The 26,612-nt window shown below is 36.5% G+C and overlaps 1 protein-coding gene across 1 annotated transcript in view; it reads right to left on the bottom strand.

The window, feature by feature from the left end:
* The window catches only part of STK38L (serine/threonine kinase 38 like), a 96,677-nt gene extending 70,646 nt beyond the window's left edge, over positions 1 to 26,031 (bottom strand). Inside the window, exon 1 of the mRNA XM_056799425.1 lies at positions 25,780 to 26,031. The gene's annotated coding sequence lies outside the window, so the exon portion shown is untranslated. The remainder of the gene's footprint in view (positions 1 to 25,779) is intronic.
* Between the last annotated feature and the right edge of the window lie 581 nt (positions 26,032 to 26,612).

The following is a 26,612-nucleotide window of genomic DNA, read 5'->3' as shown; positions in this document are numbered from 1 at the left end:
AAATAATTATTTTAGATTTTAAATCAAAAGTATTAGAAAAATACTTTGAACAAATTTTAGTATAATTTTTACTGATTTGATTGACCAGTTCTAATATTAACACAGAAGCAATCATGACTTTATGTGGATATTAACCTTAAAATTAAAAACTAGTTGGTATTTCTCCAGAAACCAGAGTGATAAAAATTAATCTTAAAATACCTGAATATATGTTTAATGTAGGCAAAAAACAATACCAGAGAAACAAGAAATTAAATCTAACTATGTAGTAATGTGATGTCAAGTTAGTTGCCACTTTGTGGATCCTGATCAAGTGTTATGGGGACTACTACCTATGAATAAATTCTTTTGATTTTCTTGTAGATTATTCTACAGAAAAACCCTTTCCATAGATTAAGCTGAAGACATTTCATTCTATATTTCATGTTAGACTTTAGTTAACTTAGCAAAAAAAAAATCTTATTAATACTAAAATCCCTGTTTTTCTATTGCCCTGGTCATTCTTATCCCAGGGGAAAGAGCAGTGATTTATAGTACAAAACTTCAGTTGGAATTCAAGTAACTTGCAACATTTCTAATACTCAGTTTCTTCATTTTTATAATAGGGATAGTAATATTGTACATACTACCTAGGATTTGGTGAAGGTCTTTGTAAACTATGGTATTCCAGTATCCTATTATCCCCCTTTCAATTTTAAGGCCCATCCAAAAGTCTTAATGCATAATATTCGCCTGGATGACAGGAAAGCAAACAGGTTACATTAATCAAAAACAAAGTAAGACTCCTAGACATTGATTTGAATTTCTACAAAATATCAAGGAAGTTGCTCAATATGCATCATGAATGTGGCAGCTGTTCATTTTTTGAGGACAATCTATGTCCTAACCCAAATTTGTAGGCCACCTTGGCTCCTGAAATAATGCCGAAGGTAAAATCCAGGAAAACCCCACAGCTCAGGATTCATTTATACCAAGCTTCAAAGGTAATCCTTACTCAAGACTATAAGAAAAATGTACTGGAAATGTTCGATATGTTCTCTTTTGCAGTCCTCCCCCTTTTTTAACTGGGGGGGGGGGGAGGGGCAGAGAGAGAGAGAGAGAGAGAGAGAGAGAGAGAGAATAATTGAATATTCTTTTTTGTATTTTTTTTGTACATATTTGTACATATTTCTCCTTAGATGCTAAGCTCATACCAATTACCACCACCTAAATTTTCTATGTAACCATACTTGCCTTCATTTGTTATGCCACTGCTTCCTATGCTTATGATTATTTCTATGCAATGATTACCAATATAAAAGATTTTTAAAGATATTTCTTTAAAAAAAGAAAATGCTATCTCCCTAGTTTTTAATACATCAAGGCTATCCAGACAACTAAATGGCACATATAGAGGAAAGATCCCAGACTTCTGTTACAGCTTATCAAGAAATTCTAAAGAAAGAAATTTAAAGAAAAACAAATTTAATTAACTTTAATTTTAAAATACCTATAACATTGTAATTTTTTTAATGAGTGAGGTTTGTGAAGTCTCTAAGTCAATCAATTAAAAATGAGTTGTAAAAGTCTAGAGGAAAATCACAGCTCTAAAGACAAAATACCACCAGAGTGAATGAAACCCATTAAAAAAAAATCAGAATAAAGATCCCTTTGTATGGAGTAGGAAAAATATGGAGTTGGGCTTAGAGTCTATCAAGTTTCCAGAGATGCAATAGAAGGTTGGAGAAGAGGTTCTGGCAGGACAAGAGGGTTGTTTTCAAGTACTGCAAAGTTGTCACATGGAAGAAGCATTAAGCTTATTTGGCTTGGCCCAGAAAGCAAATGGAGAACAATGGATGGAAGTTGTAACTCCCCATATTTGGACGTGATATAAGGACAAACTTTCTAACAAGGCGAGCTAACCAAAAGTGGAACAGATTGTTTCATAAAGACATGGATTCTCTATCAGATGGGAAGCTTCAGCAAAAGGCTAGAGATGGTCACCTATTAGATAGGCATTAGAATCCACCCATTAGGATGGATTCTTCTTGTGGTACAGTGGTTGTGCTAGATGATCTTCAAGGTCTCCTCCATTCCAGATTTTAAGAACTACAATATTCAATATAATATAGACCCAAAAGGGACAAAGATGGCTAAGTCCATGGCAGGCCTTTCACACAACACAAACATGTTGTTTCTATATATATTATATAACAGCTAATTAGGATCAATATCTACAAACATTTGAAAGTATTTCTGGGGCAGCTAAATGGTTCAGTCAGTACAGGATCAGGCCTGTTGTCAGGAGACCCAAGTCCAAATCAAGCCTCAGATACCTTGGAATGGATGTGCTATGTGACTGTAGAGAAGTGTTTGCTTCAGTTTAATCATCTTTCAAATGATGGAGTAGGATATAGCAAACTAGTCCAGCATCTTGACCAAGAAAAGGTCAAATGAGGGAGAAGCTGGGTATCTCAGTGGATTGAGAGCCAGGCCTAGAGACTGGAGGTCCTAGGTTCAAATCTGGCCTCAGACACTTCCCAGCTGTGTGACCCTGGGCAAGTCACTTGACCCCCATTGCCTAGCCCTTACCACTCTTCTGTCTTGGGACCAATACACAGACAGAAAGAAGGTAAGGGTTAAAAAAAAAAAAGAAAACCTCAAATGAGGTCATAAAGAGTCAGACACTGAAATGGCTCAACAGGGGAAGAGAACAAAATATAATTTCTATATATTGGTAGAAAGCATAGATAGCAGCTCTTCAACTCAACTATGATCTAAATAAGATAAAATGGGCTTACAGTAAAACAGATGAGGTTTGGATTAAATTCAAAGTAGAATTTCATAACTTTTAAGCCCATGGGACAAAAGTAGAAAAGTAGAAAGTAGATTATTTGATTCTTTCATTGGATGTCTCATGCATACACACACACATGCATACAGTTTATCTGTCTAGCTCAGGAATAGACACTAATTATAAACTTTTGCTTCCCTCTTGACAAATGAATATTGTTCATTCATTTCTGTTAAAATAACTCATTTTTATTATACTATATACTTCATTAGCTCCCAAAAATTAATCAATGCCTTTACATGAAGATAAGTTTCTGAGTTACATGTACACTCACATACTCATCTTCCTATGGTACAAACTATAAATCTTCGTCTCCCCCCCCAAAGTGTTATCTATGTCATATTTACTTTTTTGATTGATTGCAGCATACCCAGCAATAAAACTAGCAAATATTGCACTAGTCTGATAAGGTAGGGCAGGGTTGGAGTAAGCTATTCGTTGTTCACACTATGCATAGAAAAAGAAAAAAACTATAAAGCACAAGATCAAAGACCTTTTCCATTAGCTTTCCTCCTCATCCTATCTTTTACTAGAGTAATCAGATTGCTTTTTCACTCCTCTTTGCCACTGTAAGCTTCTAGAAAAAAAGTCCTTAATGTCCAAAAGAGCAAGATAGTAGAAAAGCAAGAGAAAGAAAATCACAAAATGGATAACCAGTCCTTTAAATATTCTTATGTTTTAGGTTAATATCAATCTTAATAGAAAGAGACTACCTGTTATTTCTGGGGAAAGTCTAGAATGTTGCTCTCAGGTCTAGGTGCTATATTGTAGGAAAGATATTAAACTCAAGTATATCCTGAAGAAGAGCCCCAGAATGAAGGTAACTCAAAATCACATTTTAAGGAAATGGCCTGAAGGAATCAGTGATATTTAGCCCAGAGCAACTTGGAAAGAAGCAAGGAGAAAGGGGATGGGCAGAGAGAGTGTTTTCAAATATTTAAAGAACCATCTTGTGGAGTTTGGGTTATACTTTTGACTGGCTTTTGGATTCAAAAATCATTGCAATATAAAGAGAAATTTATTTTAACAATGAAAGGTACTGATACACTGTGGTACAATCGAATGTAATGGACTGCTCCACTAGTGGCAATGCAATGATCTTGAACTTGGAGGAATCTCGGAGAAAAACCACTATCCACATTCAGAGGAAAAACTGTGGGAGTAGAAACACTGAAACAACTGCTTGAATACATGGGTCCAGGGGATATGGTTAGGGATGTAGACTCTAAATGAACCTCCTAGTGCAAACATCAAAAGCATGGAAATAGGTTCTAATCAAGTAATACCCAATGAAACTGCGGTCACCTGTGGGAAGGCTAGGTGGAGGGGAGGGAGGGAAATATTTCGATTAATATAACCAAGAAATAATGTTCTAAATTGACTAAATAAATTAATTTTTAAAAATATAATAAAAATCCGTTTTCAGAAAAACAAAAACAAAAACAATGAAAGGTGTCCAAAAATGAAACTGAATGACTTCAGAAATCTTCAATTATGTTCTTTAATGAAGGCTGTATTACTCATTGGATATTTCAAAGTAAGCATTTATTAAATGCTTACAATAAATACAATATATATATATATATATATATATACACAATAATATAATATATACAATAAATAAATACAATAAATGACATATACCACTTCCAAATAGTTTCCCATTGTTGTTGCTACTTTGTTTTTTTGTTTTTTTTTTTTAATAAACCCTTACCTTCTGTCTTGGAGTCAATACTGTTTATTGGCTCCAAGGCAGAAGAGTGGTAAGGGCTAGGCAATGGGGGTCAAGTGACTTGCCCAGGGTCACACAACTGGGAAGTGTCTGAGGCCAGATTTGAACCTAGGACCTCCGTCTCCAGGTCTGACTCTCAATCCACTGAGCCACCCAGATGCCCCCACTACTTTGTTTTTTAAAGAGGCCCAATGACATCACAAGGTGATATCTTGACTTGCTTATGAATTGGAATTATATCAGGTAGAATTACAGATTCATCAGACTCTCTTTCAGAGTCACTGAATGGATGCCAGTGATTTGTTCCAAAAACCATGAAAGCGGCTGTATAGCAAGCACTGTGGAATACTTAAGAGCTTGGTCCAAAAAGCATACTCTAAAGAAATATTCTAGAGTTAGAACTCTGTAAGAAAGTAATTACATAATAACTAATCTACAATCAGAGATTTAGAGCTTGGTCATAAAGACCAACACCCTCATTTTATAGCTGAGGAAACAGGCTCAGGAAGATTCAACAAGTGGATTGATGAAAGATCACACAGGTAGTAATAAGCATGTTCTGAACAGAGGTCTAAAGTCAGTTACCTTTCTAATTTACCATGCTGGAGCCCACAGAATAGAATCATTTTACATATAAATTGGGGTTGAATTAGGTGATCTTTAAATCCTTTTCCTCTTTAAGATTTTATTCTAAGCACACACCACATGTGGCATGAGTGAAATAGTGGTAAAACAAATGCAATAATTCCCAAGTCTTTCCATCAATCTAAGTTCAAAATACATGAGCCATACTAATAAATTCACACTGCAAGAGAAAAGTATTATAGAAACTAAGTGTTTGGAAGTACACATAGTCTGTATGGACTAAACATGTACTTGCTACATAAACATTGGGAGATTTTAAAATGACATTTTAGAAATTACCTTATTCCTAGAGATTTTAAAGTCCTACTATGACTTTACAAAACTTTTATTTTTTCCTCCACCTATAATTGACCTCTATCTAAAAAGCAGATAAGAGCTGAGATTGAAGTTCCAGAGAACACATAATTGGGTAGTAGGAGACTACTTTGAAAACAATGAATTTAAATTTAACCCTCTTTGGAGTTGGGAACACAGCTTTAAGTCCTCTCCTGAAATTCCAGAGAAAGACTTGAACGGAAATCATGAAATCATAGGATCAAGAACACAGGATTCTAGAAGCAGAAGTGGCTAACTTAGTTCTTGTATCCATTCTCTATGTGTACAAAAGAGCTTTTCTTCATTTCCTGACCACAAACTGGTGAAGCCTATGGGCCCCTTCTAAAAATGTTTGTAATGAATAAAATACATAGGATTACAAAGGGAGTCAATTATCCTGAAATGCAGCCATCAAAATATTTCTAATAAAACAACAAAGTTCACAAATGCCAGCTTGTACTAACTGTGTAATTAGAGTTTTGTACCCCAGGAATCCCAGAATCTCACCTCCGTCCTCATATTAGGTCCTTACATTTTGGAGATTTCTGTTTCTGGAGATTTCTGAAGTTTCTGTAAGCCCACCCTCTCTCACTATTCTACTATGGAGATTGGAAAACTCTCTTCACTCAGGCTTTAATTTTTATTTCCTCTATTTCAAGTGATTATTGATAAATTGTAATTAATCTTATAAAATGTAATACTTGGAGTTGTTGGATATTTTAATCTTATATAAGGGAATATAAAAATGTAAAATTCTGTCCTCAAGGAGCTTAATCTAGTAGGGCTAGTAGTAAGCAAATGAGAGAATTTATAAACAATTTAAGTAGTTCTATTATTATATATAAATTCATATTATCTCTAATACTCTTAAATCATCATGTTCTATAAAACGATTTCAAATCATGGGTGCTTAATTAAAAGGTTAATAAAAAACAATCTTTTTTCCAACTTCTACCCAAGATGATTACTTGAATGGAATCAGGTGGCCATGTTCCCATACAGACTCCTGGAAAAAGTTTAAATATTGGTCAAGAAATCCAATGATAATCTGCAGTACCTTCCTGTTACTACAGAAACACAAATGTAATTCCATGGGCAAAAGCCATATATCTATACAGTCTAACAAACCAGGAGCTACCCAGCAAAACCAGAAACTGGCCTGAGACACATTTCAGAACTTGCTAGGCTCTATAGACACAGGCAGAAAAATAGGGTTCCCCAGATAAAACACCAGGATAATGGACCTTAGATGAGACAAAGAATGGCAACAACCAATGTGGTATGCTTACAGTTAAGTGATGTGTATCACTTTCAAGGAGGAATAACCTAGACATCTCAATAATAGGCACTCAATGGGGGGGGGGGGGGGGGAAGCACTGTAATGTTGGGAAGGTATAGATCAGCAGAAGAACTCAAGGGACATACCCCACCCAAAAGTAAAGTAGGTGGCAGATCAGCCCTGGCACAAAGCTCTAGTTCTAGTTTAGAAATGAAAAGATGGTTAAGCACATGAAGATAAGGTTCACTATAAATGTGTAATATGTGCAGATACCAACAAATCTAAATTAAAAAGGGAAATTAATAACTAAGCAGAGAAACAAAGAAAAACAAATCTTCCCCCAAGGACAAAAGAAATTAAACAAGGGACAAAAAAAAATTTGGAGAAAAGAATTGGAAGGAAAATAAATATTTAGAACAGAATTTACTTTCAAGTAATAGATGGCATGAAAATCAGAAAACAAAAATAAATGACTCCCCCAAAAAGAAATAGTAACATGAAATCAAAATATAAAAAAGCAAGAAAATGTATAGAATTTGCTATACCTGAAAAAAAAATATATATATATAACCTGAAAAATGGGTCAAAGAGAGATAATTTAAGACTCATTGGTCTTGTCTGAAAAACCACTATTTTTTAAAAGCCTGGACACTAGCTCAAAAAATGATAAATGAAAACTGCCCAGATCTTTTAGAACCAGAGGACAAAGTGAAAATAGAATCCATCAATCACCTCTTGAAAGAAACCCCAAGAGGAAAAAGTGCCAAGAATGTCATATAGTCAAATGCCAGAGCTTCCTAATCAAAGAAAATAAATTTCAGGCAGCCAGAAAGAAAAGGTTCAAGTACAAAGGAACCACTCAGGATTACACAAGACTTTACAACTTCTACTTTATAAGGAGAAGAGATCTTGGCATTCAATATTCTAAAAGGCAATAGACATGGAAGAATATGAACCTTTCAGATAACTTTCTAGCACTTCTAATTTAAAAAGAGAGCTGAATAGAAAATTTGAAAGGTATTTGTCAAGAGAAAAAGGAAAAAGGAAAGAGAACAGACAATGGAAATTATTTCAGAAAACCCTCAGAAGTATGAAGTGATACATTCAGAGGAAAATTGAACTGTAGGAGTAGAAACACCGAAGAAAAACAACTGCTTGAATACATGGGTCCAGGGGATATGGTTGGGGATGTAGACTCTAAATCAACCTCCTAGTGCAAACATCAACAGCATGAAAATAGGTTCTGATCAAGGACAATACCCAATGAAATTGTGATCAGCTGCAGGAAGGGTGGGTGGAAGGAGGGAAATACTGTGATTATTATAATCAAGGAATAATGTTCTAAATTGACTAAATAAATTAATTAAAATTGAAAAATTGAAAAAAATAGAAGTATGAAGTGATAGAGAATGAAGTGAGCAGAACCAGAATTATTAATATAATGACAATGTAAAAAACAATTTTGAAAAACTTAATTCTTATCCAAACAACTCGGAGGGATTTACAAGAAACAACACTATCCACATCCAAAGGGAAAACTATGTGAGCAGAAACACTGAAGAAAAACAATTGCTTGATTACATGGATGTAGGGGATATGGCTGGGGATATAGACTCCTAGTGATCATCCTAGTGTAAACATCAACATGGAAATAGGTTCTGATCAAGGACCCAGTGGAATTGTGCTTTAGCTATGGGAAGGGGTGGGGGGAGGGAAGGGAAAGAATATGATTCTTGTAACCAAGGAATAATGTTCTAAATTGACCTAATAAATTTTTCAAAAATAATAATTCTTATCAAAGCAATGATCTACTACACCTACAAGGGACCTTCATGAAACATATTACCCACCTCCTGACAGAGAACTCAAAGACTCTTGAGTGTAGAAGGAAATATTTCTGGGTTTGTTTTGCTATACTATGCTAATTAAAAGGGGTTTGATTTCCATATGTTTTCTTGTTGAATGAAAGAGAATAGCTATGGTGATGTCAAAAATTTAAAGGAACAATATTAAAAAGAGAGCCACTGTAACATTTCTTAAAATATATTTTTTAAAACAAAGCATTTTTATATATGGTTTTATATACAATATTTAATATGCAATTCTCTTTTTGTGTTCTAATTTATGTTAAAATGCTTGGTTTTTGTGTTAAGTTCAAAACAACTTGTTTTCAAATTAAGGGACCATTATTTGCAATAAATTGGTATATATGGTAGAATGTTTTCTATATTTTGACCATGATGTTATATCCCAGACGAGCATTGTATGTGTATGTTTATACACACACACACAAACATGCTATTGGGAGGAAAGTCGTAGTCAAGGACAAACAGTGGTCAATATATTTGCTATCTTATACTCTTCATGGTTTTGGTGCTGACAGAGGTATAGATCTTTAGAAAGCCCAATTTTGTTATTTCCAAATCAAAGTTGCAGTAGGAGAAAAAGAAGTGTTTCAAAGGACACTCTGCCACTCTGAACATTACTGATCTTGAAAGCCATGCAAAGTAGATAGTGGTTAATACTTAATAGGAGGGAATACTGGATCCTGAAGGTTCTTAGCTGGTACAATGATTGGAGATCAGGTAAAAACAAAGCAAATAAACTTTATGGGGCATCATAATATAAATAATGTAGTTTAACATACCACAAACAAGATGAAAATGTAACTTGGAAATATTTAACAAAGGATAAACACAATAGAACATAGATAATGTTAATGTCAATGTGACCCTACAGGAATCCTTTTTTCCTTAGTTTCATCATCTGTACAATGAGCTAGAAAATGGAAGGCTACTCCTGTTATCTTTGCCAAGAAAACTCCAAATGGACTCACAAAGAATCAGATACAACTGAAATGACCTAACAACAGAAATATACCACTAAGCATGGGAGTATTATATTTCATTGCTATTTGATTTTAAGTTGATAAATGTATAAATGAAGTCAGTGGGTTGCTGCTTTCTTCTAGGGACTGGGGAAGCATCTTCATCCTGTTCTAATTCCACAAATCTACATCCCTATTTTACCTGGCTTCTAACTACCCTGTTTGTTCCAGCTCAGTAAGAAGATTATTAGGGACTGAGTAGCCCCCAAGGTCATCCTTATTTGTTATTTCTAATCTTCTCTTCAGCATTGATTACTTAATAATAATAAAGAATCCATGGGTGAAGGATCAAGTTTGATAACCCAAAGTTTTCTTTAAAAACAATTTTTACTTGTCAAACACTTCATATTCTTATTTAAGAAAAATTTTTGCTTTTGTCTTTTTTTAATTACAAATCCTTTACAAAGTTATCCAATCAAAATAGCCCCAAAGCAATTTCAATTTAGGAATCAGTCACTAAGTACTCTTCAGATCATGCGATATCAAATCTTTCCACCTGAGGGCTTTTTACTCCAGCAACACAAAAATTAAGTCATGCTTACTTTCTTCCTTAGGTTTACTCAGTCCAGTGAAAGACAATCTAGCGGGGAAGGGGGAGGGGAAGCTTTGAAGGGACAATAAAAGGAACTTATTGGACTTCAATTGAGCCAAATCTCACATCTAGAGATCCACTAAATTCCCTTTTGTTCCCCTTGGTGAAATCTGGGAAATGACATCGCTGGTTAGCCTAAAGTTCCAGTTTTACAACTATTTAACTATTCTCACAAGGGTCACCTACTTTCATCTCTCCACACTATATATTCTGTTACATAGTCTTCTTTGCCTATTCAAGATATAGTCTTGGAAATTTTAAGTCAATATTTTTCAATTTCTGTTTATTTCTAAGTAAAAAGTGTGATAAAGAAACATGCCTAGAAATTTTGACTATTATAGTTTGATTTTAAGATTCACTGCATATGCTTTTTGGAAGAGTGTACTTCAGACACAGAAACATTGTCAGCAGGTCAAACTAAACACAAACATGAAATCACTAAATGACTCCCAAAGTAGAAAGTGGTAGCACCTGAACATTTACTGCCTCTCATACCATATTCTTTACCTAAATTTTTTTAAAATTAAAAACCAAGCATTAAATGCCCATTACATACCAGGTACAATATAAATGTTATATCAGTTGAGGGTCCATCATTTATAGATGAGGAAACTGAGGCAGACAGAAGTGGTGACTTGCCCTGGAACATATAGCTATTAAATAAAATTTAAACTCAGATCTCCTTGCCTTCAGGCCGAGCACTCCATTTGCTATTCTTCCTGCTCATTTTTCTTTTATTGCTTCCACTTTTTAGGACAACAATAATGTTTCTTATTCCCCCTAATCACACTAGGCAATAACATAACTAACAACATTTGGTCTAGAAATTCAAGGGATGTGATTCTAATTCAAATATCCCATTAATCTATCACACGACTATATCCTGTTTCAGCACTCCAGTCCATAAGGTAGAGAAACTAATAAGACCTTCATAAAAAGTAAAATTGGAGGTGTGGTAGGTGTCTCAGTGGATAGAGCCAGGAATAGGGATGGGAGGTCCTGGGTTCAAATTTGACCTCAGATACTTACTAAACTTGGTGATATTGGCAAGTCACTTACCCCCTTACTGCCTATTCCTTACTGCTTTTCTGCCTTGGATTCTAAAACAAAGGGTAAGGTGTTATTGTTTTTTTAAAGTAAACTTGTGAAAAGTGATAAAACTGGGTTTGCTGACTTTACATCCCTTCTAGTTTAGTCTGAAGTATTTCACAAATACAGAGTAGTATTTCAAAATAGCTTCTGATATTAATGTCAGCTAAAATGCAAAATATCTTGGCTTTCTGAATTTAATTTAATCCAATCTTATTCTTATTTTTAAAAATCTATAATGTATATCACTTAAACTACAATGCAGAACTCTACTTTTTAATTATAAAGCATTAATCTATATACTACTCAAAAAGTGGCAAAAATGGAAATAGAGGAAAAGGGAATAAAAAGGAATGAACATAATCAGAGAAAGTTACTTAGACTAGGTGTATTGTCTAGGAAATTGTATTGAGAGTATGGTAGAACCTTAATACAAAAGCTAATGTTAACTTTCCTTCTACTACAGTCTCCTCTTCTCAGAACAGATAACTGTAAATTTTCCATCTTTGGGGAATTCTAGTAGCTCAAATCTATTCCATTCAACAACAGAAAATTATTAAAAACCTACTATGTTGAATCCTAATTTCTCTCCAAAGCTTCAGTCATATCTCCAACTTCCCATTCAAATGGATGCTCCCTGGTTATCTTAAACTCACCTTGTCCAACTTTACCTTCTCCACAAAACTTTCTTTCCTAGCTCTCCTATTACTCCGGTGTCCAGGGTACCACCATCTTCTGGGTTATCCAGGCTCACTGCCTTTTGGCAAAGTGTCATCTTTGACTTCTCACTCTATCCTGACTCCATATCTAGTCAGATGCCAAGTCCTATTGATTCTACCTTTGCAACATTTCTCAAATACTTCTCTGGCACTTACTACCCTGGTGTAAGCTATCATCAACTCACAACTGAAATTTGCGTAAGAGCCTGTTGGCTGCTTTTTCTTGACTCAAGTCTCTCACCACTCCCGTCTATCCTCCACTCAGCTGTTATATTGATTTTCCTAAAGGAGCCATGTTACCACCCTACTCTATGAACTCCAGCAACTTCCCAATCCCTTCAAGGTCAAATATAAAATTCTCTGTGTGGCTTTTAAAGTCTTTTATAACCTAAACCCTTCCTACCTTTCCAGCCTTCTTATACCTTAATCCAATAACACTGACATTTTCATCTACTGGCTTTCTTCAAGTGGCAACTAAAATCCTACCTTCTCCATGATGCCTTTCAGTATCTAACTTCACTCCAAGTGCCTTCCTTCTGTTAATTCCCAATTTATCTAGCATAGTTGTTTGCATGTTGTCTCTCCCATAAGACTGAGCCCCTCAAAGAGGGGCTGGTTTTGATTTTTTTTTTATACTCAGCACTTAGCACAACATCTGACATACTATGTGCAAAGACATTAAGCTATATAGTGGAAATACAAAATAAAATGTAACAATCCTTGCTCTCAAAAAGTTTATATTCTAGTATAAAGGATAAGTATATAAAAACTATTATATGCTGACAGAAACAGGAGATAAATTGGGTTGTCTTCCATGGTCCTCTTTGCTTCCTGATGGCAGCTTTGGAAGAGTGGGATTTTTGAGCTTGGGCACAAAAGATTTTATTTTATTTTGCTAAATAATTACCTTTTTATTCCTTTATTTCCAGTGATTATTAAAAATTTTATAAAATATTTTAAAAATTATGATAAGGTGGATAATAAGTCCCAAGTAGAGGTCTGAGTGGCAGGAGAAATAACCTTTGACTGAGAAAACAAGAAAGGTTTCAAAGGATGATGTATAGTTGTAGTGAAGAAACTTACAGGCTATGTAGTTCAAATTCCTTCATTTTCTTTAACTTTTAAAATAAAACATTTTTCCCTCCTGCTTCATACTCCTTCAGTTGGGGGATGGGGGTGGGTCAGTCAAGAAAAATAAATTCCCACATCTGGCTGGGTTTAAAAATATATCTTATTCCATATCTTGGATCTATCATTTCTTACCTATCAGAAACATGCTTCATTATCAATCCCCTGGAGTCAGGGTAGGTCATTACATTGATCAGTGTTTAAGTCTTTCAAAGTTGTTTGTTTTTAAAATATTATTACATACCATTTTCTTGATTCTGCTCTCTTCCCTCTGCATTAGTTCCTGTGTCTTTCCAAGTTTCCCTGAATTTGTACTCTTTGCCATTTTTTATGGTACTCTTAGTCATATGCTGTAATTTGCCCTGCAATTTCTCCAGTTGATGGATATCCCCCTTAGATTCCAATTCTTTTCACCACAAAAAGAATTGCTATAAATACTTTTAAGCATATAGTTCCCTTTCCTCTTTTTTTATATTTCTTTAGGACAGACTTAATAGATATATTGCTGGTTCAAAGAGTACAGAAAATGTAAGTGACTCATTGATAGTCATGTGGAGGCAGCTAGATAGTACAATGCATCAAGTCATTGTCTTAAGAGTCAGGAAGAACATAGTGGGAATCCTGCCTTAAGATACTTTCTAGCTCTGGGACTCAAAACAAATTACTGTTTCTGAAGTTCTCTTTTTGTAAAAAGGTCATGATAACTACCCTCCCAGGATTTGTGTGAGGATCAAATAAGACAACATTTGTGAAGTATCTTGCACACCTTAAAGTAGCATATAAATACTAGCTAATAATATTATTTGAGGGCATAATTTGAAATTGCTTGCAAGAATCTTTGAACCATTTAGAGCCCCACCAATATTGTATTGATGTGTATTTTTTTCTAGCAACTCTAAGAGATGTCATTTTCCTTTTTTTTTTTTTCAACTTTGCCAGATCTGAGGAGTTTGAGGTAGAACCTCAGAATTGCTTCAATTAGTATTTCTCTAATTCTTACTAATTTGAAAACATTTTTCTTTTTCATATCTTTCATTCTTTTGGGTCCTTGAGGATTCATCCTTGAATCTTTTAAGATTCTTGATCTTTTGCTCTTGCAAATTAACTGTTATTCATTATAACTTTCTAAAAGCAAGTCTCAGATAATTTGATAGGAATGGCAATTAACAAGTAATTTAGGTAGCAGTGCCATTTTTGCCACATTGGCTCAGCCTATCCATGGGTAATTACTATTTCTCCAATTATTTAGTCCTGTCTATTTCTGTTAAGATTGTCCTAAGAGTTATATAGTTCCTGTGTATGTCTTGGTAAGTAGACTTGGTAAGTATTTTATATATTCAAAGTTGTTTTAGCTGTTTCCAATTTGTGGTGACACAATTTGGGGGATTTCTTGGCACAGATATTGGAGTAGTTGTCATTTCCTTCTCCAGTTCATTTTATAGATAAGAAACTAGGGAAACAGGGTTAAATAGCTTGCCTAGGGGCAACTGGGTGGCTCACTGGATTGAGAGCCAGGCCTAGAGTCCAAAGGTCCTAGGTTCAAGTCTGGTCTCAGAGACTTGCCCAGGGCCACACAACTGGGAAGTCTGACTTCCCAGTTGTGTGGCCCTGGGCAAGTCACTTAACCCCCATTGCCTAGCCCTTACCACTCTTCTGCTTCGGAGTCAATACACAGTATTAACTCCAAGATGGAAGGTAAGGGTTTCTAAAAAAAAAAAATAGCTTGCCTAGAATCACACAACTAATAAGTGTCTGAGGAAAGATTGGAACCCATAAAGATGAATCTTCCTGGTTCCAAGTCCATGTTCCATTCATTGTACTGGCTAACTTCCTTTATTTATATTTATTTATATATTTATATTTATTTATATTATATTATATCTTTATATTTATTTATACTTATATATATATAAATATATACATATATATTTATATTCCAACTATTGACGTTTTTTAATGTAATTTCTCTTTCTCTCCTTTCTTGGTGGATTTTGTTAGCAATATGTAGAAATAATCTTCATTTTCTCATGAGCAATCAGAGGCACAGAGACACAAAGTGATTTCTGCAGGGTCACCCAGCAGTATATCCAGACTAAAAGGTGTGCTTACAATTGTATGGGGTCTGGTCTGAAGCCAAGTGCCCAGCCTTTAAATGAAAGAAACAATTAGCCCATTTCTTATCAGCATGAAATCCACCCCAAGATAAAGGACAGGTAGATTGAGGGCAAACCTTGCTATCAATAAAACTTGGGTTCAAACCTGACTCTGAACCCTAACTAAATATATAGTCATTAACAGGGAAGTTATTAAACCACTCTGAGCCCTAGGCAGCTATTTAACACCCTAAGCTATGGAGCAGTGGTTCCTATTGTTCAGTTGTTTCAATCATGCCCTCCTCCACATGACCCCATTAGGTTTTCTTGGCAAAGATACTGGAATGGTTTGCCATTTCTTTCTCCAGTTCATTTTACAGATGAGAAAACAGAGGCAAACAGGCTTAAGTGACTTGCCCATTGTTACACAGCTATTAAGTGTTTGGGATCAGATTTGAACTCAGGAAAGTCTTCCTGAGGTCAGGTCCACCTAGCTGCCCATATAAATATGAGTTGTTTCCAATTAGCTATCACTAGAAATATTTGCTATACTAAGTATTCCTTACACTGATAAAAATCACAGAAAAAGTTTCCCTCTCCTATATTTCCCACCTTTCCTGCCTTTTTCTCCTTCATTAAACAAAAGTTTGGTAAAAGTTATTTTAGATATAGCTACAGAATTTGGGAGAATCAAGAAAGTTGATTCTGAGGGCATGACCAAGCCTAGTAGGGCCTGACTCTAGGGTTTTCCACCTTTTGATGAGTATTTTAAAATTTTTTCAAAGTCTTGTTGTTGAAGGGGAAAGGATAATATTTCAGGATAAGTTAGTGAGGGAGGGTAGAAGGGGATGCTCCTGACTTCTCCATAAGGGTGCTCGATATTCATCAATCAGCCAGGCAAGAAACATTTAATTAATTAAAGTATTAAACATTAATATTATATCAATATGTTTATATGACTAGTCCTGAAGAGAAAGATAAGCTAGCATTAAGCTGTTTGGTAATCCACCAGATAAATCTCCAAAACCAAATAAATTTTGCCAAAATATTCCTGCTAACCTATCTCCTTCCTCAATCAGCTGAGGTCCTACCTAAACCCACACCTACCAGGCACCCACCCACATGGCAATCCTTTCCTTCCTCACTAAATAATTTGATCCCCACCTCTTCTCAGCTTCTAATTACCTCAGAGAACCAGCTAATCTGGTTTCCTCTCCAAAGAAGTTTAATGGAGAATATGACACCAGAGCTGACCAATGAAGGACAGAAAAGATCTCAACAGGCAGAGTTGGGGGAAGTTCATTCCAATCATGGTAAACAGCTTGTGTGACAAACAGCCTATGAAATACAAAGGCAGCAGAGGGAAGGAAGTTAAGAGGAAAACAAATGATTGGAATGTTGAGTGCTTAAAAAGGAGTAGTAAAATTTAAATCTCAAAGTTAGTCAAAACCAGATTAGCAACCTTGAATGCCAGGGCAAGGAATCTGTATTTCATGTAGTAGGCAACATGAAGTCACTCAAGTTTTTGAATGGGTAGACAACATGATCAACCAGAGTATTAAGGAAGACTGTCTGGCAGTTGTATGAAGGATGGACTAGAAAGGTGGTACATAGAAAGCAGACAATGATAAACTAGATTGGTGCTAATGAGGGTCCTGAACCAAGATGGTAGCAGTGGGAAATGGAACAGAGAGAAGAAATGGAAGAATTATAGAGAGGTGCTGATAAAACTGGGCAATGTAAATTCTAAGGCTTTGCATACAGAAAAAAAGTTAAAGGAAGATTTGTTGTGCTCTTCACTTTTGGAATCTGTGTTTCCTCCACTTACTTCACAAAGATAAGAGGCAATTTATCATGTCAGCATACTCCTTTTCAAGCTAAGGGATTTCTATCCCACAGAAAAAGTGTCAAATTTCAGCTTCTTCCAAAGCTTTCAAGAACTATTAAAATGCTGTCCGATAAAGCCACAGAATTTTAGCACTTGAAAGGACAAACATATTTTAAAAATGAGGAAAATAGATACAAAATTATTTCCTAAGGGGAAGCTCACAATCCTTCTGGACATTTACTGAGCAGAACATCCTACATATGAAGTTTTGGGAAGTCTCCAGAATAAAGGAGTTGAAACTAGATGGTGTTTAAGGTGTCATCATGCTTTTAGATTTTAATCCTTTCAATATTAAGAACACTGGATCAGTTATATACAAGGAAATCTTTCTAAATGCATCAGAAAAAAAATCAGAGTTGAGACTAAAAAAGAAAAATGGAGAAGGGGGATATTGTTGTCAACCAAGTTAGAATGATGTTTTTAAGTGGTTATGGGTAAAGGTTTTCTCTACCAACTAGGGAACCAGAGCCCATAAACATAAGGACAAATAGGGTGATAGTTTTATTATTCTTAGCTTAATATAATTTCAGTCAGCTTGTTTAAAAAAGAAAATCTTTAAAAAAAACAAAATGTTGCTATAAGATACAAACATTTCAAAAGTGCCTCACAAAACTGACTCACCATGACACAGACTCTTTTGTGATGCTTTGAGAGATCACAACCTTGTAGGAAGCAACACTGCTTTACCACTTATCAATTCTAAGAAGTATAAGATTGGGAGTTTCCTGAAGAAATATTACTATAAGACATCTTGCCAAATTTTTGTTGACTTTCCATTTTTAATGCCTTTCTCTTTTTATTTTCCTCATCATTTTTTGAAATTCAGGCTTAAGAATGAGGTTTTTTTTTTTGAAACTTATTAAGTTAAAAGAAGCAGACAACAAACAGATCAACAAAACTCTCTTCCATTCCAGTAAATCTCAGAAATTTAAGACTTTTCCCATGTGAAAAATTGGGGAAGAGATAAAATCCTACCTACCTAAATCTCTATTACCAAACCCTCAGCCTCAGGAATTCAGATCTTATACCTATCAATAAATGTGTACAATTAATGACATTTATCTGATTCTACTTGACTAGTATTCATTAGATAGAACATGAGAGAACACTTATAGCATAAATTGCTGGAAGACAAAGACCATGTATAACCAATTAATTTTACACAGAACTTCATTAGTGTAGAGCTTCTACTGACTTTTTCACTCTTATAGGGATCAAAGTTATAGGAATCTTTGCCTCTGATATCTAAGTTAAGCCCAAGTCAATGTGATCAGGAAATTAAAAAAGTAACCCAGGAATCCTGATCTGAAAACTATCTAGGAAATAAAAGATGAAGTGGATGGCCAATGGAACAAACCAAAGGCAATTTCTGGTGGAAGTGCCTCCTGCTAATACATCTTTATTTTCTTCTTTTCACTACCCTATGTCTTCCAGACACTTATGCTCTTCTTTATATTAGTTATTTGTGTATGTCATCTACTATAGTAAGATAAGTTTTTTGAGAGTAAAGACTATATCATACTTCAAACATACTTCAAACAAACATACTATCAAACATAACTTGTTTCTTAAAACCTGGGCTGTCAACTCTTCTTCAGTTTCTCTCATCTTTATTAGGAGGATAATATCTGTACCATACAAAGATGTTTTTAGAACTTCAGTCTTCAGAATCTATACACCATACCATTCCAGCCTTATTTCAGATCCCTCTCCTTCATTGTGCTCTTTATTCCATTCATGCCTGTCCATGATATTCCAAGTACTATATTCCTATATTTACGCAAATAATCCCAACTCTGGAATATAGTTCCTTTTCCCCCTCTCTTAGACTCTCCTCTAGATTCCTCTAAGGCACAACTCCAAGTGCCACCTCCAGAGGGTTTTCCTGATTTCCTCCCCATCCTCCCTCCATCCTAGGTTTTACCTGTCTCCCTCTTGAAATGACTGTATCAGTGATGGGCAACCTTGAGCTTGGTGTGTCAAAATTCGCCAAAAAAACGAGCATAACTTGGGGTGTGTCACTTCGGGGACACACCTCAGCATTCAGCCCCATACTTTTCTGTATAGGGCACCTGTCAAAGATGGCTACATGTGTCAGTGCTGACAGGTTCACCATCACAGGACTATATAGTGCTTTGTAAGATCCTTGAGAACAGGACTTTGCATTTTTCCTCTTTTTATCCCCAGAGCCAAGCATAGAACATTACATACTGTAGACTGCAAACATTATATTTAGTGGTTAGACTTATATGAAATAACATGGTCACTGAAATTATTATCTCAATTCAGAAGTTTATTTACCAAAATAGTAGGGAAACAATAAAGTAGAGAAATGTGAAAGAGGTTAGAGAAAATACCTATACTCTCCCGATAGGAGATGTCGCCCAGTTTGGATTCACATGTTTCTGAGTTATCACCCAGTTTAGCATGTGTCTTGCAGGCCTTCCCTCCCACCCCCACTTAAGGTTAAGTAGGGGTGTCTTCCTTTTGGAGGCGTAAAGCCCTGTAATAAGAGTTTGTGGACTTCCCTTATTTTAGGGTTAAGTATGGGTACATTTGCTTTTGTTGATTAATTAAAAAGTAGACAAAGGGAGTTAATCCTGTTCTCACAATCTATCACAATCTAGTGAGGTACTAAGTAAAGGTACCTAAGTAATTGTTAACCAAAGTTTTAACTCCAACTAGGCAAAGAGAATAAAGGATTCCCTTTTCCTGAGTGTAAACTCAGAATAGACAGAGAATCAAAATTTCCTTTCATAAGACACTTAATAAATGCTTACTGAATTTGAATAAGCAAGCTAAAGAATATAGGGCTACAACCAGGCTTCCTTCAGCAAAATAAACATATAAAAACACTCATTCAAATCAAGTCAACTAGCATTTATTAAGCATTACTGTGTGTCAGGCACTGTGCTAAGCATGGGGTTACAAAGAGAAGGCCAAAGAAGATCACAATCTAATGAAGGAGACAATTTGCAAACCATCATGTACATAAAAATGCTATACAGTATATATGTGAGCTAATCTTAGAAAGAAAAACCTAGTAATAAGAGGGATGAGGAAAGGCTTCTTTTCTGCTTCATTATCTCCCAAGTGAAAAGTATATGAATGGATAATAAGAATTCTAACCCAAGTAGTAAAGGAAATAATTCAAAATATATGTTGAAGAAATGAAGAGGTGGGCAGCTGGGTAGCTCAGTTGATTGAGAGTTAGGCCGAGAGACAGGAAGTCCTAGGTTCAAATCTGACCTGACACTTCTCAACTATGTGACCCTGGGCACGTCACTTAACCACTATTGCCTAGCCCTTTCCACTCTTCTGCCTTGGAACCAATACACAGCATAGATTCCAAGACAGAAGGTAAGGGTTAAAAAAAAAGGAAATGGAGAGAAATGGGTCAGAGACAGTGGTTAAAATAGACTTTAAAAAGACTTTAGTCTATTTTATTCAATCTCTTCACTTTACAATTAAGGGAAATGAGCTTCAGAGTAAATGAAATGACTTGCCTATGGTCATAGGTAATAAATTACAAGTTAGGATTTGAACCCAAGTCCTTGGACTCTAAATCCAGTGCTCGGTATTATATACTTCTCTGAAGGAAAAGATAGAATAGAACATGAAAAGAAGTCATAAAATTGCAGTTTTAAATCCCAGCCTTGGGACCAATTTATATGACTATGGGCAAGTCATTAGATCTTTCTTTGTCTCCATTTGGCTATAAAATGGGCACACTGCCATCTGCCCCCCCTCCCCCAGAGTTGTGGTAAAGATCAACTTAGATGAGAGTCAATTTCTTCAACATTTACAGGGGCTCTATTGTATGCAAAGCACCATTCTGGACAGAAAGGAAAAGGGAAGATAAATAAGATCCCTTACCCTCCAGAAGCTTATATTTAAACAGGAAGACATGAAATCATTCCCAGGTGATCAGGCCATAGAAGCCTTCAGCTGTGCATCAAAAGTTATAAGCCTCTACCTGAAACAATTATTCTTAATCTTCTCCTCAATTTGTGCCATAAGAGACCCTAGGGAGAGCAGATCAGAACCTCCAAACCCTTCACTTCCCTACTTGATTTCATATTACGGTATCACTATTTCTTTTTTGTCTTAGCCTACTTAAAACCCCAACAAAAACACATTATATTATATAATCTCTTGTCCCCTTCTTAAATATGATAAAGGTAGTCTTCCAAAGTCTACTTACCTTTGGTTCTACAAATAACACTAAAATTTGGAAGACACTGCTTAGAAGCCCTTCCAGTAGATCTGTAACTCAAACTCCTGGGTTGATCTACCCATGATTTTGGATTACTTCAATTTATCACTGAAAAAGTAGCTAACTGTTATAAAAAATATCTCTACACAGTGATTTGCATACATTATCTCATTTATCACAGCAACTAGGGTGAGATAAGTATTAACTCCATTTTGTAAAAACTTGGCCTCAACAAAGCTTAGGTTACTGGACTGGTAAGTGCATCAAAAGAAAAGGGATTTGAATAGAAGTGTTCTGGATTCCTAATTCAGGACTCAGGAAGAAAAAAACTAATCAGTTCCACACACCCCCAAACCACAATGGTGCAATGTATTATTCAAACACTAAAAACACCAACAAAAGTCTCCTATCTTAAAACTTTAGAAATAATAAAATATAAGGGTACTTTTAGTCTAGTCTGAAAGGATTTAAGAAAGTTGACAGATATGAAATACAAATCCATTCCCTTTCCCTATATATTCTTTCAACTCTGAAACTATTCAAAACCTTTCATTTTGTTGTTTTCTTTAGCTATTTGTTAAAATAAGAACTAGAAGCACTCCTAAATACCTATTAAGAAAAACTTAACTTCAGAGTTCAGATAAAGATTTCTGAAAGTTCACTGGTCTGACAAATTGTGAGCCAAAGTAATAATGCTTTTAAGACTTTCACTAAATGTGGGAAAGTTAATACCCAAAAAAGTCTAATTTCTTGTTTTATTGCCAAATTGGCAACTGTGAGTAGGGGTTCTCAAGTCCCAAGGAAGGACTCTGTTTAATCTGTACCACAAAGAGCACTCACTAAAATTAATTAACATGTAAAAGCACCTGAAATATCACTTATCTAAGGTTTTCATTTTTTCAAGCTTCTTCCTGGAAAATTAATCCTTTTGTTCCTAAATTTAGTTTAGAGCAATGACTCTGCACAAACTCCCTAAAAACTATAGACATAGGAGTAACTACTGTGAATTTGACCATCCATTTCATCTGTTTTCATCTGACTCTCCTGAAACAAATTGCAGTTGATCAATTAAAAACTCTTCCTGTGGAGATTAGTTTTAGGCTCTATAAAGATTTAAGGAATCCCACGCTTAATATTTCCTAAGTTGTTTTTGTTTTTTACTTGGGGAAAAAAAGAGAAAATAAAAGTAGAGATTCCCATTATTACATTCTTGAAGTTGTGGCAACACTCACAGTAGCTATATTACATTGTATCTAAGGTCTTAAAAGCTAGTTTTCTTATCCATTCATAAAACCCAGCCTATTTAAAACAGCAGTATAACAGTTTCTGAAGATGTTAACTCTAACCAAAACATAACTTGTCCTTCTTGCTCATTTTGATGGTATCACAATTACAATTATAATATTGTTTGCCTGATGTATACATTGTCATCTCTGCAAACAAGACTTGTAAACCACAAAGTAATGTCACCATTTAATTTTTCATTACTCTTCATGCTGACACACTTTACCTAAGACAAATGCCAGAACTCAGTCAATAGTTTTAATAAACATAGCTTTCGGAAAAGCACAAATTTCCTCTTTGTGTTGACAACTTGAGGCTGCCTGCCCCTTTTCCTTAAAAGCAACCTAGCAAGGATAGAAACCCTGTGCTTGCAAATACTCAAGTAATTTTTTATTTCTATTTTTTTTGTTTTAACATCAATTTTATTTAATTAATTTATTTTTTTAAAGCCCTTACCTTCCATCTACGTATTGGCTTCAAGGCAGAAGAGTGGTAAGGGCTAGGCAATGGGGGTTAAGTGACTTGCCCAGGGTCACACAGCTGGGAAGTGTCTGAGGGCAGACTTGAATCTAGGACCTCCTGTCTCTAGGACTGGCTCTCAATCCACTGAGCCACCCAGCTGCCCAACAATTTTATTAACAGCTTACATTTATATTTGTCTATTACTTTATCATACATTATCACATTTGATCTTGGCAATGATCCTATGAGGCTGGCAGTGTAGCCTTGTTTTACAGATATGAAAACTGAGTCTGCATTTTAGTGATTTTAAAATCAATACTAAAATTTATTCATCTGCTTTGTACAAGGCATGGTGCTAGGCAGGAGAATGTAAAACCAAAGACAGACATTCTAATGGAGGGGAAGAGTAATCCAAAATTAGTGCTAAGGGGAGTATATTAGTAGCTCAGTGGATTTGGAGCCTGTCAAGAGACAAGAAGTGTTGGGTTCAAATTAGAATACTTCCTAGCAGTGTTAACCTTGGGCAAATTACATTGTGCCTAGCCCTTATCATTCTTCTGCCTTGGGACCAATATACCACATTAATTCTAAAACTGAAGGTAAGGGGTTTTTGTTTTTTTTAAAGGCTACTAAACTCTAGCTTTTCTATCTTCAAGTACAAAAAGCAAGAAAATAACTGCCTCCGATTCTGGATATAGTTTTATAAAGTCCATGGTTTTCATTCTCCAAAATCAGGAGTTTTCAAAAATTCAAAAAATAAAACAATACATAAAACCGCACTCTTTGTTCGTGCTTTGTTCATGAGGAGTCGGTCTACTGTAGTGGGTAGAGTGTTGAACCTGGACTTCTACCTCACTTATTTGACCATGGAGAAGTCAACTAAGGTCCCTAAGCCTCAGTTTCTTCTACTGCAAAATGGGAATGCTAATATTCATAGGACCTACTTCATAGGATTGTTGAGAGGATCAGATAAATGTAAAGTGCTTTGCTAACATATCACTCTAAAAAATTCCATTAAAAATATCTTAGACCCATATTAATTAGGAAACTACCACCAGCCATCTTAACTCCTGACCAAGAGAGCATAAATATATGCTAAGTTAAATGAAAAGTAGTTCTATTCACTTTTTATGGAATGATATATGGCAAATGCAAGAGCAGATATTTTGTTTTAGGCAAATGTTATACTTTGAACTGTTTCAGTCACACAAGAGGGTATTTCACTCACAGTAACTGAGCTACCAAGGAGAAAGGCAGAAAGCAGGCTTTAAGGAGGTATAATAAGCTTAATTGTTGAATATATCCTGAGGCATGCAAAGAGAATGGCTAGACAAACACAAAGGGGTTTCCAGTATCATGTACAGCTTTTAGACAAAGAACATTCAAAAAACTGCAGCTGGCAAATAAAACTAGGAATTTCAAAAAGGCAAGTTTCAAGTAGAGTGACCTGACATGTTAGAGCACAGTAAAAGACAACACATCTACTTTCAAGTTTAGAAAGAAAAAACCATGAATCAGACATGGAAAAGCGGCATACCCAAGTATTTTCAAATCATTTGTTCCCATCAACAACTTATTCACACACTGTAAAACACAGGTAAAGACTTGGTTTTATGCGTGTTTGTAATAAATAGCATCATACTTATAAACAATTCACTTTTCCCTACCCAAACTCTTTTGTTTTAAATGTTCTGAACACATAATTCACAACAATGTTAACATTGCTTAATATGGCTAAACTGAGACTAGGCTTTTAAAATTCAGTTTGTCCTTTAGACATCAATCTGGCAACTTTTTAAAGATGGCATGCTCCCTGCACTCAGGCTCAAGCTTTTTCCCTTCTCTTGCCCCAACCAAATGTTTCTCTCTCCCCCCTTTACTAAGGGCAAGGAAAGGAAAAGGAGGTGGAAAGTGCTTTTAAAAAAGGGTAAAGGGTTGCAAAGATCAGGGGGTGAATTTTTAAGCAAGGCTTTAACACATCTACTGCTTCTGGGAACCCGAGGATTTTTTACTGTGGGTCTATCAGTGAAATGCAATCTGACGCATCAGTTTTTAGATATCATATCAAGCAGCCCCCACAATTGGGAGCTATCCCTAGCATCCGTCCCCTCCATTAAAAAACAAACAAACAACTGGGGTGGGGGGAAGGGCAGGGAACCGAATGATAGAAGGAGATACTCTAGAGGGGGACAGAAAATTGTTGTTTATGTTAGGGACTAGCGGGGAATAAGGGATGATGAAGGGGGAGGGAGGAAGGCAAGAGAAACAGAACAGAAGGACAAAGATACCTCCCTTACCCTTCAGGATACCTCTTCCAGACAAGCAGGATCACCCCCCCCCCCCCAAGGGTTCTGGAAGGACCATGGCCCTAGTTGCAGCTACAGCTTCAAAGGGATGAGCTAGGCTCTCCCTGGACAGCCCCCCCCCCCCCAACACACACACACACACACACACACACACACACACACACACACAAAGAAAATCTGCTTCTTGCTTTAAGCAGAGTTGGGACTAGTAAAGGGGGGCACGAGAGAGGTGGCAGACAGGGAACGGGGTTGGGGGTGGGGGACAGAGGGGCCGTTGAACTGGGCGAGGTGGGCATCTCTGCAGGACTCACCTCCTCCCTACTCCTCTTTCTTCTTCCTCCTCCTCCTCCTCCTCCTCCTCCTCCTCCTGCTCCCTCTGGGGTTGTTCGGCTGCCACCGGCTCCTGCCTCCCCTCGGACTACAGCCGTCTGTGTATGCGTGCGTGTGTGCGGTTGCTGGTGTGCTTGTGTGTGTGTGAGTGTGCGTGTGCCAGCTCGCCTGCCAGTCGGCTCACTTCCTCCCTTGCTCCCCGCCCCCCCCTCGCTCCGCCTCCCCGGGAGGTGGGGACTCGGGAGCAGGAGCCCGAATCTCAGAGCGGCCTCCTCGGAACCAACTCTCGCGAGCTGGACTTGCCCCCTCCCCCGTGGAAGCCTCCCCCTCCCCCCCCCCCCCCATTCCTCGCCCCCACCTTTCTCCCTTCCTCCCCCTCCTCGCGTCTGAATCCCTCTCCTCGGCGGCGGCCCTCTCCAGTCCCAGCCACCCATCAGTCACCTTGCTCCTGGGGCCTCCCCTTCTATCACTGGACACCTGGCTAAGGCAAAACCTGCGCGGGTTGCCCTGTGCCGGCGAGCTGGACTCTCTCTCCTTGCAGCCCAGCCCACAGATGCCTCCTATTTCTTTCTCAAAGCAAGTCAAACTACTTTCCTGGCTGTAAAGTTGAAACGAGGTAGACCGTGGAGGTGATGTGAGAGCACCAGGATATGCTTGTACATCGTTTTTAAGGTGGATTTTTTGCAATATAGAATTTCCATGCTGGGAGGCTGTCTGGACCGAGGCAAGACGGAAGCCCTGGTTTGATTGCTGAAGAAGCTTTTATTGATGAGGCAGCAAGGTTAAGGGAAGCCGATAAGTCAGAAGACCTAGG

The sequence above is a fragment of the Monodelphis domestica genome, chromosome 5 (assembly GCF_027887165.1).
Source record: "Monodelphis domestica isolate mMonDom1 chromosome 5, mMonDom1.pri, whole genome shotgun sequence".
NCBI classification, from domain to species: Eukaryota; Metazoa; Chordata; class Mammalia; order Didelphimorphia; family Didelphidae; genus Monodelphis; species Monodelphis domestica.
Note: the sequence above shows the minus strand (reverse complement) of the source record. Positions and strands in the feature narration are given on the sequence as shown.